This window comes from Temnothorax longispinosus, chromosome 7 (assembly GCF_030848805.1).
Source record: "Temnothorax longispinosus isolate EJ_2023e chromosome 7, Tlon_JGU_v1, whole genome shotgun sequence".
NCBI classification, from domain to species: domain Eukaryota; kingdom Metazoa; phylum Arthropoda; class Insecta; order Hymenoptera; family Formicidae; genus Temnothorax; species Temnothorax longispinosus.
In genome coordinates this window covers 8,877,331-8,895,157 of record NC_092364.1, presented here as the reverse complement: position 1 = coordinate 8,895,157, position 17,827 = coordinate 8,877,331, and the positions used below count along the sequence as shown (strand labels likewise).

General features: G+C 32.5%; 3 long non-coding RNA genes across 4 annotated transcripts in view; all 3 read right to left on the bottom strand.

Annotated features, from left to right (window-relative positions):
* LOC139815811 (uncharacterized) overlaps positions 1–17,827 on the bottom strand; it is a 141,175-nt gene that overhangs the window by 18,340 nt on the left and 105,008 nt on the right. The window lies entirely within an intron of this gene.
* Positions 3,158–4,934, bottom strand: LOC139815809 (uncharacterized). Of its 2 annotated transcripts, none has more exons than XR_011732825.1 (5): positions 4,663–4,934; positions 4,412–4,562; positions 4,258–4,321; positions 3,245–4,158; positions 3,158–3,172 (listed from the first exon to the last, which is right to left on the bottom strand). It is a non-coding gene; the product is annotated as an uncharacterized lncRNA (long non-coding RNA). The 2 variants fall into 2 exon arrangements; XR_011732824.1 differs by having other exon boundaries at positions 3,161–3,175.
* LOC139815812 (uncharacterized) lies at positions 12,779–16,002 on the bottom strand. The gene is made up of 4 exons (XR_011732829.1): positions 15,414–16,002; positions 14,353–14,439; positions 14,033–14,138; positions 12,779–12,910 (listed from the first exon to the last, which is right to left on the bottom strand). It is a non-coding gene; the product is annotated as an uncharacterized lncRNA (long non-coding RNA).

The window sequence follows — 17,827 nt, the reverse complement described above, 5'->3', positions numbered from 1 at the left end:
TTCCGTACCACATAACCTACACACTCTTTCGCCCTCTTCTTGCCAATACCTTCCCTCCTTCATCTCATTGCCTAGTCTAAAACGCATTACTCTTCTCCACCTACTTTCCCCCCAACCCTTTAACAAATACTCCAGTATACCGTCCCTTTTAACCAATTTATATTATTTATTGTACCTAACATTCCCTATCTTCTCCCATCTCTCTACCTTCTGCAATTCCTTGACCCTTCTTCCAACTCCTCAATATTTATTACTCCTTCTTCCCTTATTAGTTCTCGCAAATCTACTCCTCTAATTTCGAAGAACTGCCTTCTTTCCTTCTCCTATCTCGACAGTTTCCTTCCCCTTGCTATATTGTCCCCCATCTTCAATAAGCATCTCTGTGCCAACACACTTCCCCTTCCCTCCAGCAATCTTTCCTCAAAACCACATGCTCTTCTTCCTGCCCTGCTCCTTAATTTCTTCTTTTGCACTTCTTCACTCACCAAATATCCCGGCGTTCTCCCTTCTTCTCCTAACACTCATCTCAAGAATCTTTCATGCATTCTCTCCACCTCCCCTCTCTCCTTCCACTCCCAAATCTCCGTAGCTTGCCACCGTCCATACTAATTTATCAAAGAACCCTATCCTCTTTTTCCAATTCTTTCCAAACCTTCTCTTTCCAATACCCTATATCTGCCCCATTATTGCAGCTGCCTTCGTCACTTTTTCCTTAACTTGAGCTTCTGCCCTCCATTTCTCTGCAATGTGTACCCAAGATATTTTATTTCCTTCATTTCCTCTATCTTTTTTCTTTTCCATCTCCAATTCATTATACTCATCCTACCCATTCCCTCTCTAAATCTCAAAATTTTTGTTTTCCCCGTATTCAAACTCAATTCTTTTCTGTCCAAGTACCCTTTCAACCATTCTATCATACTTCTCATACTCCCTTTATCTTTTGCCAGTAGCACAACATCATCTGCATATATCAATGAGTATATTCTATCTTCCCCCAATCTCACCCCTCTCCATTTTACCTTCCCCATCTCCTCCTCCAAATCAGCCATTATTAGATTGAACAAATCCGCACTCAACGGACACCCCTGCCTCACCCCTTTGCCTTCCAACACCCTGCTCCCGTTTCACCTCCCACTCTCACTCTACTCCTAGTTTCCCTCATTGTCAGTATCTTTTCGACCCTCTCCACTAACCTTTCCCTTACTCCTCACTCCCCTCTCTCTCTCTCTCTCTCTCTCTCTCTCTCTCTCTCTCTCTCTTTTTCTCTCTCTCTCTCTTGCTCTCTCTCTTGTGTGAGTATTGGTAGTGGTCAGATTTCCTCGCTCCTGTTTCAAGTCAACATTTCTGCTGCCGTTAATTGCCTTCGGGCTATTTTTTTTGCAGATTCTTGCAAGTCTTTTGTTGCTTGACGCGTGTGATTTTTATTTTCTATGAGATTGCCTCCCAGTTCTTAGCATTTTTGGGTCAAATCTCTTTGGTCATCATAACCTCACTCTGGTATCGTCGTGGAATCTTGGTCTTGCCCGAGCCGAGGCGTCCACCCGTTGCGCATGTGCCTGCTTCCTGGTCTGCTCTTTTTGCACCTCACTGCTTTTGGGTTGCCTGTCTGCTCTCTGTTCGGTGCGTCTGTGCGGTGTGTGCCTGCCCTGACTAGCGTGGACTAGAGTCAGCTCCGGTAACTTAGCCGGTCAACTTCGACTTTATTAATTTTCATATTTTTTTATCGTTTGTTGGTCGTTTGTTGGTGATTGTTGGCCTAATTACAACGTTTGTTGGTTCTTAATTTTTTTTTAAATTTAAAAAGAAAAATTAGCATTAAGTTAGCCGGAAAAATTTTATTTTTAATTTCAAAAAGCCTAATCGATGCGTAATCGTTTGCTGATGATTGTTGGTTTAATTTTAGCGTTTGTTGGTTTATTATTAGTCTTAAAAACGAAAAAAAAAACGAAAAATTATCTCACATATTAAAATAATCGAAGATTGGCAGATAATTTGTAAGAATAGTTCTTGCTAAGAAGTGGAATATAGACCTGAGATACATATAGTACTTATTTATTGTAAAAGACATGAACATTAGGATCTATATGAAAATTGTATGAAATAATAAGGTTCTTAAAAAAAATGACGTTTTGTTACTTCAAACAAATCTATAATTTTTACAGTAAAACACTTTCCACAAGTGAGAAACAGAAGCATACATTGGAGAAGTAGGTTTTTTTTCAAGAAAATTCTACTAGGAAACGTATATTCACGTATGAATACGAGAATTCTCTTCAATTTTATGTAAATTCAATCAGGTTGAAGCTTATATTCTTATAAAATAATATATATTCTTAATGATCACATAAAATAATCTTTATTTATAAAAATACAACTTATTTAAATTTCAGTTCTTTAAACGCAAACATAATGCGCATATCATGAAACACTGTATCATGTTTTTAAGTGATCACATTTAGGTATGTATGATATACTTTATTCTATCATTTTTTTTAGCACATATGGTAAGTTTGACATTTATTTTATACGTACTTTGACAATTAGGCGTCTTGAATGAAGAGTTCATGGGAAGAAAATGATAAATTCATAATTAATCCATTTTAAGCACAATTTTATGTTTAAAAGTAGAACTTATAAACTTATACACCATGTTTCTTGATCTTTTCGCGATTTTCTGCCGATGTTAAGGTCCGTATTCATATGGCAGTTTTATAGATGTTAGCCTTAAATTGATAGAAATAAAGCTTAAGTCGTAGGCAAATAAACCAATCTTCGATTACTTTAATATTGAGATAATTTTTCGTTTTTTTTCGTTTTTAAGACTAATAATAAACCAACAAACGCTAAAATTAGACCAACAATCATCAGCATACGATTACGCATCGATTAGGCTTTTTTGAAATTAAAAATAAAATTTTTCCGGCTAACTTAATGCTAATTTTTCTTTTTAAATTTAAAAAAAAATTAAGAACCAACAAACGTTGTAATTAGGCCAACAATCACCAACAAACGACCAACAAACGATAAAAAAATATGAAAATTAATAAAGTCGAAGTTGACCGGCTAAGTTACCGGAGCTACTAGAGTCCTATATAAAGAGAGAAGCGCAACCGGTGTATCGGCTGCTGATTGGCTCCGCCATTTTGTCGACGAACAGTGGCGCGACTTCTTCCTGCTTTGAGTGATGCAATGGCATGTAATGTCATCTGTTTGGATATCATAGTACACAATAAATGTTGTATACCTGGATTCTCGACAAAATATGGTCAAGATCGTTTTCTTCGAATTTTTCCGACAAATAGTATTTTAAAGACGGGATTTCTTCCTGCTTTGAGTGATGTAATCTTATAATGTGATCTGTGCATCGTACATCATGGGAGGTTACAACAAATGTTGCATACCTGGATGCTTGACAAAATATGGCCAAGGTCGTATTCTTCGGAAATTTCCGACAAATAGTATTTTAAAGGCCAAGTGAATTATATTATAGTTGTGGGACAGTAGCATGTGAGACTATGCGGACAGTAGCAAAGTTATTATAAAAAATGAATCTTTTTAACAGAAAATTGATTAAAATAAATAATTGAAAATATTTACTTCAAATAAATATATTTTTACTTTTAATCATATTCATGCAACAGTATGTTTATGTTATTTTTTCACAATTTTTTTTTTAAACTTACACAAATAAATATTACAAATCTTGGAATAAAATACATAATCCAATTTTGATCCTTTTATTTTGATCCTTTTATTTTGATCCTTAAATTTTATCTGATTGAGGTCCGGATGCACCGACCTCTTGGTAAACTGATAGTTAAATCATATGTTTTTCCTTCACATTAGACAAAGATAGACATATGATTTAACTATCAGTTAGCTTACCAAGAGGTTGGTGTAACCGGGCCTAAAAGGATTTCAGTAGAAATTGTTTCTGTAAATCAATCGATTAAACATTGTTTTTACACAAAAGTAGGTATTCACTGAACTAACTTTAATAACAGTAATTGGTAAATTAGATATTCCAATTTCATATCTTTTACACTGTTCTCGGCTCTTAATTTTTTTATAATTCTCGAGTTTCTTTTTGCTTCTTCTTTCAGTTGTTCCAAATATGCTGGTCTATTTGATATCAACGAGTCTTTCTCCATTGTTGATCTGGAAATGTAAAATAATTACTTATTAAAATCTTCAAAGATAGTACTTAATCAATGACTTAAAGAAACAAGTGACACTTTATTAGCAACAAATACTCACATTAATCACAAAAATTATTCTGTCAATAGTGTATGGATTTCTCTTGGATCTTCGCAAAATTATTCTACACGTTACGATCAAATAAATCAGTTTATTATTAAGTCAGTATTAAAATTTCTGTGATCAAATTACTTTTATATGAATATATATTCACTTTAAATTTGTTACAACTCAAAATATTAACGAACAGCAGCACGTTGGGACTCCACGTTACAAATAATTAACTTAAACTTTTTTTAAGTTCGGGATAAGCCTATCACCGTGTCTCCAACTGAGGGTTTTAGTTAATTAACTCAAACGGCAATCTATAATAAATTAAAAAGGTATAAGGTATAGCCTATGTATAACATAACCTCCCTCCTCCCTTTAATCAAAGAAAACCTCTTTCGATTTTTTTACACTCACATACACGGAGCCACGCGTCATTCTGCTTCTCCACATTTTACGTTTGATATTCGATCTGCGACGAGGACAGAATGATACTTATAGCGCTGAAAGCGTCAAAACGAACGCGAACGCAGCCACAGAACTCCGTTTTTCTGGAGCTAAAGAGCCAGTTAGATAAAAGAGAAGGGGAATATCACGTGATATCAGGCAGCCATTTTGTCGACGAGTAGTAGCTATATATATTGCTCGGTTGCGCTTCTTTCTTTATATAGGACTCTAGCGTGGACAACCTTGCCCGCGCCTGATTGGTTGCTTCGTGATACCAACTGTGAACTCGCAGTATAGCGTGTTGTGTGTCTCCGTCGCGATCCTTGTTGGCGTGAACTGCCTTGCCCTCGCCTGATTGGTCGCTTCTTATTGCCAACTGTGAAATATCATCGTGTTGTGTGTCATGCACCTCTATGAAGTTGGCCGGACAACTTCAACGTATCGAACTTTCATTAATTGGAATCGATTGGTGATCGTTTGAGCTCTGGTAACTTAGCCGGTCAACTTCGACTTTATTAATTTTCATATTTTTTTATCGTTTGTTGGTCGTTTGTTGGTGATTGTTGGCCTAATTACAACGTTTGTTGGTTCTTAATTTTTTTTTAAATTTAAAAAGGAAAATTAGCATTAAGTTAGCCGGAAAAATTTTATTTTTAATTTTAAAAAAACCTAATCGATGCGTAATCGTTTGCTGATGATTGTTGGTCTAATTTTAGCGTTTGTTGGTTTATTATTAGTCTTAAAAACGAAAAAAAACGAAAAATTATCTCACATATTAAAGTAATCGAAGATTGGTTTATTTGCCTACGACTTAAGCTTTATTTCTATCAATTTAAGGCTAACATCTATAAAACTGCCATATGAATACGGGCCTTAACATCGGCAGAAAATCGCGAAAAGATCAAGAAACATGGTGGTTCGTGGGAAGCACACACACACACACACACAACGGGGGGGTGCGAGAGGGGGGCCTTCGGCCCTCCCCTCCCCCGCACCCACCCCGCCGGTAGGCTGCGTGGACCTCGCTTTACAACATAAAGTACATGCTAAGTTGTAAAACGAAATTATAAAGCACATGCATGGAGGGGTGCAAGGAGACTTACATGCGTGAGCGCACGTGAACAGAAAGGCTTTTCTCCCCTGCACCCTCCCCCATGCATGTACTTTATAATTTCGTTTTACAACTTAGCATGTACTTTATGTTGTAAAGCGAGGTCCACGCAGCCTACCGGCGGTGAATGCGGGGGAGGGGGGCCAAAGGCCCCCCCTCGCACCCCTTCGTTGTGTGTGTGTGTGCGTGTGTGCTTCCCACGAACCACCATGTTTCTTTATCTTTTCGTGATTTTCTGCCGATGTTAAGGCCCGTATTCATATGGCAGTTTTATAGATGTTAGCCTTAAATTGATAGAAATAAAGCTTAAGTCGTAGGCAAATAAACCAATCTTCGATTACTTTAATATGTGAGATAATTTTTCGTTTTTTTTTCGTTTTTAAGACTAATAATAAACCAACAAACGCTAAAATTAGACCAACAATAATCAGCAAACGATTACGCATCGATTAGGGTTTTTTGAAATTAAAAATAAAATTTTTCCGGCTAACTTAATGCTAATTTTTCTTTTTAAATTTAAAAAAAAATTAAGAACCAACAAACGTTGTAATTAGGCCAACAATCACCAACAAACGACCAACAAACAATAAAAAAATATGAAAATTAATAAAGTCGAAGTTGACCGGCTAAGTTACCGGAGCCGGTCGTTTGGTGGTTTTTGGTAGTCTAGTCCGATCGTTTGGTAGTCGTTTTCCTGTAAAATAAAAATGGAATTTTCGGTGTGAAGTTAGCCGGACAATTTTTATTTTTCAACCAATTTAACTTTTTTATAGCTCATTCGACGCGGAATCGTTTGGTGGTCACGAATATCATCATAAAAACGTTTGGTGGTCAACCGTTTTCCCAGAAAATAGAAAAAACCGTATGCGCATAATGCTGGACATATCACCTCTGTGCCACTAGTCGGAACAATTGTATTTATCACCCAAATTGGCTTTGATAGGGCGCGGAATCGTTTGGTGGTCACGAATATCGTAATTAAAACGTTTGGTGGTCAATGGTTTTCCTAAGAAATAGAAAAAAACCGTACTCTCACGCGCCATTGGTCGCATGACTCCGTGACGTTAGCTCGGTAATTTGATGGATAAACATTATTTATCAATCAAATTGACTTTCATACAACTCGTTCGACGCGGAATCTTTTGGTGGTCACGAATATCGTCATTGACCGCACAAACGTTTTAATTACGATATTCGTGACCACCAAACGATTCCGCGTCGATTGAGCCGTATGAAAGTCAATTTGATTGATAAATAATGTTTATCCATCAAATTACCGAGCTAACGTCACGGAGTCATACGACCAATGGCGTGAGAGACTACGGTTTTATCTATTTCTTAGGAAAACGATTGACCACCAAACGTTTTAATGACGATATTCGTGACCACCAAACGATTCCGCGTCGATTGAGCCGTATGAAAGTCAATTTGATTGATAAATAATGTTTATCCATCAAATTACCGAGCTAACGTCACGGAGTCATACGACTAATGGCGTGAGAGTACGGTTTTTTCTATTTCTTAGGAAAACCATTGACCACCAAACGTTTTAATGACGATATTCGTGACCACCAAACGATTCCGCGCCGATTGAGCCCTATCAAAGTCAATTTGGGTGATAAATACAATTTTTCCGGCTAATGGCACAGTGGTGATATGTCCAGCATTATGCGCATACGATTTTTTTTATTTTCTGGGAAAACGGTTGACCACCAAACGTTTTTATGATGATATTCGTGACCACCAAACGATTCCGCGTCGAATGAGCTATAAAAAGTTAAATTGGTTGAAAAATAAAAATTGTCCGGCTAACTTCACACTGGAAATTTCATTTTTATTTTACAGGAAAACGACTAACCACCAAACGATTGGACTAGACTACCAAAAACCACCAAACGACCACCAATCGATTCCAATTAATGAAAGTTCGATACGTTGAAGTTGTCCGGCCAACTTCATAGAGGTAAGATATAAGGAGACCGATCTCCATACTATGAAAGTGGTCAATTTTTGGGTGAAAGTTGGTGGCGCTGGTGTTCCAAAAACGGTACCCTGAAGTACCCTCGCTGCTGGTGACAGACGGCTGAACAAAATTACGCGATGCCGTAAGGTTGGAATTTTACTACATTGAAGTACATTAAGAAAAAATCAATTACATATGTACTATCACGGGGTGCCAAAAACATAAGTAGTTAATTCAATTGTATTACTATTAAACTCAAATATCCGGATTATTAAACTAATAACTTAATTATTATTATTAAATCCAATTATAAAAATAAATAATTGAATTATACAAAACAAGACATTTCAATACTTTTCACTTTCAATAAATTATACGAATTATATGAATATTACGTAAATCTGATCGGTATTATGGCTGATGGCAGAGAACGAGGAATGAAACGTAAACGTTTCAACGCACTAAAAAAATTTTTATATAAAAACATTTAAATATATATAATCATATAATATTATATAATCTATTATATAAAATATGTCCATATATGTGTCCATACTATGTTTCTTTTTCTTTTGTATAATCTCTGTTCGTATGTACAAGACAAATAATAAGAAAAAGAATTAAAAAATAATTAAAAGGATAATTTTTGCATTTTTTTTTTCAAAAAATAAAGTCTGCAAATGTGAAAAATTTGTTTATCTATAATCATATATAAATATATATAATCATATTTTATATACATTACTACATTTATATATGATTATATATAGGCAAAAAATGGACAATGCAAAAATTAATCTTTTAATTATTTTCTAATTCTTTTTTTTATTATTTTTCTTGTACATACAAACAGAGATTATACAAGAGAAAAAAAACTTATATGGACATATTTTATATAATATTTTATATAATAATATACAATTATATATATTTAGATATTGTTTTATATAAAAAATGTTTTACCGTAACGTGTCGGCACGTACTGTTGTCGCCAAGTTGACACTTGAACATTGAAACGGATCGTCACGTGACCCACCGATAATGGAACACAAGCGCTGCGAGTGGTAACATTTAACACTCAACTTTCGTTCAAAATCAGGCCAGGTTTTTGCGGGTAGCCAAGTATGGAGATCGGTCTCCTTATATCTTACTCCCTGTGCGCAACATACCCTGCTTATCAGTTATCTGCCCAAATTGATGCGCAAATTAAAAGCAAACGTGGAAGACGGTATAGTTCCGAATTTAAACAATTTGCTTTAGGTATATATACTTTCTAAGTCCGCGATGTTATAAAGAACTTCAAAAAGAATTAGCATTACCTGCCATACGCAGTTTACACAAACGTGGCAAATTAAACCCGGTATAAATGATAAAATTTTTTATGTGTTAGCTGTAAAGTTAAATTCATTGCCACTATTAGAATGTCATTGCATTTTGTACATAGATGAAATGAGTCCACAAGCTCATTTATTTTACAATGTTTCACAAGATGAAATAATTGGTTTTCAAGATACCGGTAATGATCAGAAAGAACCGTTACCTGCAAAAAGTGTTTTAGTTATTATGGCACGTAGCATTAAAGGTAATTGGAAACTTCCCCTTTGCTTTTGTTTTGTCGAGAATGCATGTAAATTTAATGTATTGAAACCTATTCTATTTGATGTTATACGTAAATTACAACATTGCGGTGATACTGCAGTATCATGCAGTACATGTGCATGCTTTAATTTCGGACATGGGATCTAACTTTACACAACTATCCCGAGAGAATTAGGTATTTCTGTACAAAATTCAATCTTTTTAGTTGACGGACATGAGGTACTATATATATTGATCGATACTCCGCATTTAATGAAAAGAACTCGTGATAATTTGAAACATAATATACAATTTGGAAATAACAAAGTTGCTTCATGGGATAATATTATTGAATTTTATAACAGAGACAGTAAACAGAGTGGATAAAATTGGCCCCAAAGTTAACTCAAAAGCATCGAGCCAAGTAATTTTGATAAAATAAGAGTACCATACGCTGTTCAAGTTCTCAGTAATCGTATGTGTGCAGGCATATGTGCACTTACTTGTCCTTGGGCCTTCTTCCAAGCGCAGCAGTTGGAACAATAGATTTTATCGACTATTTTGATAAATTATTCGATATTTTAAATTCTTCCACTTTAAATAGTCCAAAGGAATATGCGCAAGTATTTACAGGAAGCGAAAAACAAATTGAATTTTTGGAAAAAATGTTATGTTTTTTAAAAACTATTAATGTAATTAATGAGAAAAAATTTCGTGTAAAAGTTCAATGCTTCGAATGTTGGCAAATAACTATCAACAGCATGATGCAACTTTGGGAAAAATTAAAATGTCATAATTTTCCACATATTCGGACACGAAGAATCAATCAAGATTGTTTAGAAAATTTCTTTGGCTGTGTTAGACAACAAGGCGGTAATTGTGTAAATCCGACACCGATACAATTTAGTCGTGCCTTTAAAAAATTATTTAGTATGAAGATGTTACAACATTCAGATACGCAAAATTGTGCTGCAGATAATGATCGCATGTTAAGTTTAGTTGGTGTGTCAGGTTCGAATCCGTCTACTTCCTCAGAATTTATTCCATCTACGGTACGTGTAATATTAGATATTCCTAATCACGATTATCATAACATGGAACGACCAGAAGTAAATGCCTTTAAATATGTTTGCGGATATTTAATAAAAAAATGTACAGAAATGCATACGTGTGAAGCGTGTACAGATTATGTAAATGAAAATATGACTGTCTTAGATGATACTGCTTTGTATTGTTCTTTCCGAGCTTACAATACAGAGGAAAATCCTTTTGGAAAATTAAATTTACCAAGTAATAATTTTTGTGCTTATATCCATCAATTAGAGGAAATATTTGTGAAAACGTTTGAAAGTAATTGCTTTAAAAAAAACATTGGTATTTATTTATTTCAACTTGCACAGAATGTAACTTTTGAAGCGCCGTGTCCACATTTACCAACAATTTATTTAATAAAATTATTTTTCCGCGTATGCGCATTTATTATACTTTAAAACAACATAATAAGGCATGTAAACGTATTCGTAAAAGAAACAGAAAACTTTTGAATATTTTACATTTATAAGTCTTTTCTTTCATATATAATATATATTGCTTTCTTTATTTTACACACACACACACACACACACACACACACACACACACATATAGACAGTTTTATTTTTATACACCATTACTAATTTATATTTCTTAAGTGTATGACTGATTGTGATATTGTATTTGCGAGCATATACTTTTACGTGTTTATGTTATAACAGTTTATGGTCATGGTAATAACAACTTATAATTTTCTTAATCTTTATTTTCTGTTTGCATGCTATGTTTATAATAAATAGATTTCATAGTTACATACACAGTGTCATAAGTATTAAATATTAAAGTTTTAACTGTAAATATTAAGTTACTTTCTTTTCCACTCTTTCTTTGGTTCGTACTGAGGTGGATCGAGTAACTGAAGTACGGACTAATGATTGAGTTGGACATAAGAAATTAATAATTAAAAAATTTTAGGTATAGGAATATATTAGGAGTCAAGACATTTTGTTATGTTTTACACAAATTGCATATTTTTATTATTATATACTTTTAACTTTAGTATGACATTCTTTTATTTTTATGTATTAATATTTGTCAATAAAATTTCTATTTTATATATGTACGCTTGGAACTGACTTTGTTAACTTACATTAATATATTAATATGTGTTTTCTATCTGGCCGCATTAGTCCCGATGAGGCTAGGTGCCATTATAAAGGAAGAAGAAGATTTATTATGTGTTTGGTTGGTGTAAGCTATCTATGATTCTCTTTTAGCTACTTTTTTTCACTATTTGCATATTGTACTTGTTTTATAGATTTTGTGAAATTGTACACTAGAATAAAATTTTTTCAGAGAAATATGACCTCAATATACTATTTGCATTTCTATACACACTATCTTTTACTTAAACTATATTTAACATTCTTTTTACATCTTATGCATTTTTTATTATTTTTTATTTTGTTTTACTATTCTTTAATTTGCATGTTATTTACATATATATTATTGTATTATTTATATAATTAAGTCTTTGTATGTTTCGTTTATTTTTTATTATTTCATAATTTATATATTTTTTCTTTTTTTTCACAGAATATTGCCAACACGAGTCATCAACTTATTTAAATACTTTTTATCCGCTTTTTAAAAAGGCATGTAACAGATTTAACTTTTATTAGTTCTTTCATTTCGTTTACTTTGTTATTGCAATTATCATTGCAGAAATCCTGTAACTTGACAGTTTATACATTTGTCACATATATATACATATATCCATATACATATACATAGTTATTGTGAATAAAAAGAATGAGATAAAATTAAGTTACAAGTTGTATTATATAATTTTCTTAATCTTTCCTTTATATTTCTTTTTGTGACCGTTTAAATATTGATAGCATAAATAATTTATTGATTTGAGTTATACAACTCATGTATAACACGACCCACACAGCACATAATATTGCAGAAATATTGCAGCAATATTATTTTTCGATTGCAATATCACAATAAAATGTATCAGAAATATTGCAGTAATATTACTGAGATATCTCAGTAATATTAAAATGTTCACGAAAGTGAATATCAGTAATATTACTGATATTTATTTCAGTAATATTGCGGTAATATTACTGCAATATATCAGTAATATTACGGTAAAATTACTATAATATTTGCGTGATATTTGTATAATATTGCCAGGAATTAAAAAATTATTTTAATAATTTTTATTAAATTTTATTAAATTATTTTTAATAGTATTGTTACATACAATTTTAAAATAATATTGATATTGTAAACGCAATAATATTATTTGTGTAATATTAGATAATATTCATTTAATATTGCTAAAAATTAAAACATTTTAATGAATATTATTAAATTTTATCAAATTGTTATTTTTAATAATAGTATGACATACAATATTAAGAAAATAATATTGATATTATTTTTCTATCTCTTTCTTCTTCAAAACTGCTCCATGCTACTCTGCACTGTATGAATTTCCACTGATAAAGAATGACGTAACACTATAACATAATACAAAAACTGTAATTATTATTTATATATAATTATACAAGGTGAGTTTTATTTTGTATGCCAATTATCTTCACTAATTATCTCAGAAAGTATTGGTTTATTGGAAAAATGTTTCAGATAAAAGTTGGAGGGTTTATAGAGAAATAATGGATAATCTTATTAGATTTTGAGTCTGGAACCCATGTTGAGCCCAGTAGGGTCCAAGTCAATTTTTTAAAATAATAACTCCCTTTTTTCATTACATCATCTTTTTTTACTAATTAATATAAACAACTTTTGTCTGAAACATTTTTATTTGCCTTATACTTTTTGAGATATTCAAGAAAAATTTGGTAATTTTTTTAATATTTAGCTTATATCTTGATAAATGCTTGTCAGAGGAGAAAATGATACAAGACTTTTTGACTTGATATGATCTCAAAAATATGCTATTGCAATAATACCCTAATTTCTTTAAGTATTTGTGTATACATTTTCTTGAAGTTTTCATGTGTACACAATTATTTAAAGAAATTAGAATACTATTGCAACAGTATATTCATGAAACCAAATCAAGTCAAAAAGTCCTGTACCACTTTTCACTCCGACGAATATTTATTGACAAACATCTATTGTAAGCTAAATATTGAAAAAAATACCAAGTTTTCATTGAATATCTTAAAAAGTATAAGGCAAACAAAAAAATGTTTTAGACAAAAGTTGTTCGTATTAATTAGTAGAAAAAGATGATACCATAAAAAGAGGGTTTCTATTTAAATAATTTGACTTGGATCCTATTAGGCTTAACACAGGTTCCGGACTCAAAATCTAATAAAATTGTCTATTGGCCCTCCTTGAACTCTCCAACTTTTATCTGAAACATTTTTTCAATAAATCAATACTTTCTGAGATAATTATAGCGGAGATGATTGGCACACGAAATAAAAATCACCCTGTTTATTTCATACATAATTATATATTAAAACATAAGAGTACGGGGTTAAGTATGACGTGTTCCGATATTCACTGTCTATACTGAAAATCTATGGTTAATGTTATACATACACTTTAGATTCAGTACTGGATATTAAAATATTGGAACGCAGTTTATACCAAGTTTAAATTTTTCTTACTTATGTATCTAATAAATGAAGCTGTCGCTCAGAAGAGAGTTTGATAGAAATCAAACTGCTTGGTGCTGCTCTGCGTGAACTTCCACTGATGGAAAGCAACGTAACACTGCAACATAATACAAAAACAGTAATTATTATTTACATCTAATTATATATTTTAAACATAAAAGTAGGTTAAGTATGAATCTGTATTGTGATATTCACTATCTATGTATACTGAAAATCTGTAGTTGATGTTACACGTATACTTTGGATTTTCAGTATTGACGATTAATATTGGAAAGTATGGTTTATATCAAATTTAACTTTTTCTTACTTACATATCTAATAAATAAATCTTTTGCTCTTCTATCAAACTACTTGGTGCTGCTCTGGACTGCATGAACATCCACTGATGGAAAGCAATACTGTAACATATAGCATAAAAACAATAATTATTATAAAATCATGTAAATGGTTAAATAATTATGGTTAAATCATTTAATTAATGATTAAACTGCTTTTTAGGAGATTTGGGATCGGCATATTTCTATCACGTATCTCCAACTAAGGGCCAGTTGGATTTAAACTGTTAAAAATTTTGAGGTTAAGTTAGCATCAAGATTTAAGTATGAAGCCGTTAATAAATAATTTCATTAGAGACTCGCTCAATAAGGTTATAAAGGCAAATATATGTATTTTAAGATGGTCATTGAAATGATTTTTATGATATTAAGGCTCCTGGGTAGTCACCGCAGCCATATTGAATTTCTTGCTATCGAGGCGAGAAATTACCCTATTTTATGTTGCGGTATTTTCCGAAATAAAAAGACATTTCAATAAAAAATCACTATAGATCGTTTCAGCACACTTCTAAAATTGACCGGATACTATCCTTTTCCCTCGACAATAAACAAACAGCCATAAAACGAAGCCTAAACATACGGAAAAACAAGCCGTTTTCGATTATCGAAAGGAGTGGAGAATGTTCCTTCCGCATATGTATTTCTTGCAAATCTTACCATACGGTCAATTTTACGAGTTTCACGAATACATTAAACGTTATACCACAAGTACAGAGCGAATAATAAAGAAATTTAACGCAATGCAAAATAGGTTGTCAACATGTCACAAGACAGAATTCTTCATTGGAGAGAATGAGAGGAGAGAGTTCTTATTTCTGCCGCGACGGTACGGCGCCACCGTCAACGCAGAGTTCTCGGCTCAGGGACCAGGAGCCTTAACGTGGTTTTTGCAGACCATTATGCCACGTAATTTTTATTTTTGGATTTAAAGACAAATCGCCAAATATATATATACAATGTACATATTAGTAATAATTATACAAAAATACTTTTAAAAATATTTGTGTGAACAATATTTATTAAATAAAAAAAATTACCTGAAATTAAAACAATTGTTTCTGTGCGGTGTCGTACACGTGATTGCGTGGTCCCACGGAGCCATGCAAGAGACAGCGAAAGAAGACCGGGAATGGTGGGGGTCGGTGCTGCGACCAAGCGCATAGCCACACACACTAGCGTTCTTCCCTCCACTTACGTACTCAGAAACGTTCTGTTTATCCGTATGACAAACTCGTAATTTGAAAAGTTTAATATTGATTATATAAGAAATATAAATTTTAAATTTTATCCATTTATTTTATTATCAATTTACTTACTGGCTCTTAATTAAAAATTAATTGTATATATAATTACCTTTTATTATTACAAAACAAATAACAAGTTATAAAATTAAATACCACCACTTATAAAATTTATCTTAATCACTTTTATTCCCCAAAAGTACAAGTCAGTCTCTTTTGATTTTATCACATTTTTTTATTTAGATTTTTCTTTCTTTCAGTCCAAAATTCTTTAACTGGTATATATTATATGTGCAATACGTATGATTGTGTGATACCTTAATAACGTCTTAATGACGTCAATAAGATGTCATTAAAATGTCATTTGACATTATTTTGGTACTTAAAGTATTATATTTCAACAATATATTGCAGCAATATTACTGTAATATTTTAATATTATTTAAAAACGTGTAATACATCAGTAATATTTCTGAAATATTTCATTGTAATACGTAATATTTCCACTATATTGCAATATTACTGCAATATTTCTGCAATATTTCTGCAATATTATGTGCTGTGTGGGGAAGAAGTAATATGGCACATTTGTACAATTGCTATACAAATTATTAAAATTTATCTGTATTTTGTATATACCTATATATATATATAATTAAAAAATATATAGTGCCAATAAATAAATATATAGCACGCGTCTGGTTGCACATCATATTTTATTTCTATCTCAAATGTAACCCTTGATGTTTATGCATGCGTTTCTGCGCGTTATAACGCACGTCAAATATGCGTCTCCATACATTATCCCAATCAAAACGCGCGCGTCTGACACGCAACGATAAATTAGAAAGAGAGAGAGACTTATAACAGTGAGAGGAAATGAGACAGATTATCGGTGCTCTGATTGGTTACATACCTCGCACGCGCATGTGCAGTTCATTTTCATCCACGCTAACATCAAAAGTGCCGACAGAGAGTTGCGCTACTGTATATACTGTGGTTCAGGCTCTTTGGTCTGTGTATGCCGAGTAGTCCGTGGTTTGCAGTGACGGATTTACTCTATACGCTAACTACGCTGAAGCGTAGGGCGGCAGATTTTTAGAAGCGGCAAATTTTTGGGCGAGATTGCAATTTTTCTTTCCAAATTTCACAAATTTGGTGAGCACGTGAAAGTGGTAGGAGTCTGTTACATATTTTATAAATAATGAAAAACAAGTAAACACAGTTTTAGAAAGTTTTGTAATAAACAATGTTAACATTTACCTAATAAGGTAAATGTCCCAATTAGTGACCTAGTAACCTTATTGTAATAATAAATTGATAAATTAATAATATACATGTTAAAAAAAGTATACAAAATTGATTTTGTTAAACAGCTTGAACATTTAGGATTTTAATTGTGTTATATTTTTTTTTATTTATGGACAGATTTTAATTTGTTTATAATATTTTCTCAAAAGTGGCTGAAGTACTATTTAGTGACATGTCAGTTTGGTTTTGTCCCAATTTGTAACATATGCATGCCTCTATTACTGACAGTCGACGAACATATAAACGTCCCTATTACTGACAGGAGGTGAATATACGAATGTCCCTATTACTGACAAAAGGTACATATTAATATTCTTATTATTGATTATATATTACTGATATTATTGTTTTTATAAGAAACATTAAACACATTTAATAATACCGTTTTATATTTAACACAATTTATTTATCGCCGGCATCGCCAGGTAGTCATACTTTTACGGGAGTCACAACCTCTCCGAGACCGGCCTAATATCCGAGAGAAGCCTAATATTAGGCGCTGGAGTAGCGCCGTCTTTTTCGTAGTTCAGCCCACTGACAAGGACAAAAATGTTCTAGCACTAAAACTAAAAAGGTCGTCCAAAAAAGGGGCCGGTTCTGCAGAGGTTAAGGAGCCTTCTCCTCCCGTGACAGTTCTCTCTTCGGAATAGTAATAGTTACTCGGATATCACAAATTGGTACAGAATTATATGAGTGTCCCTATTGCTGACTTAAACACGATAACTTATAGGTTAGGTTAAGAACTTACATTTATACTATTTATTAAATTGCACATAGGTAAGTTATGATATTGATGCTATTTTTTAACTTTATAATAAATAAGATTTATAAACATGTTCTTTTTAGAAATAAATACGTTTATATTATTTTATATGTATGTATTTCGGAGTTGTCAGTAA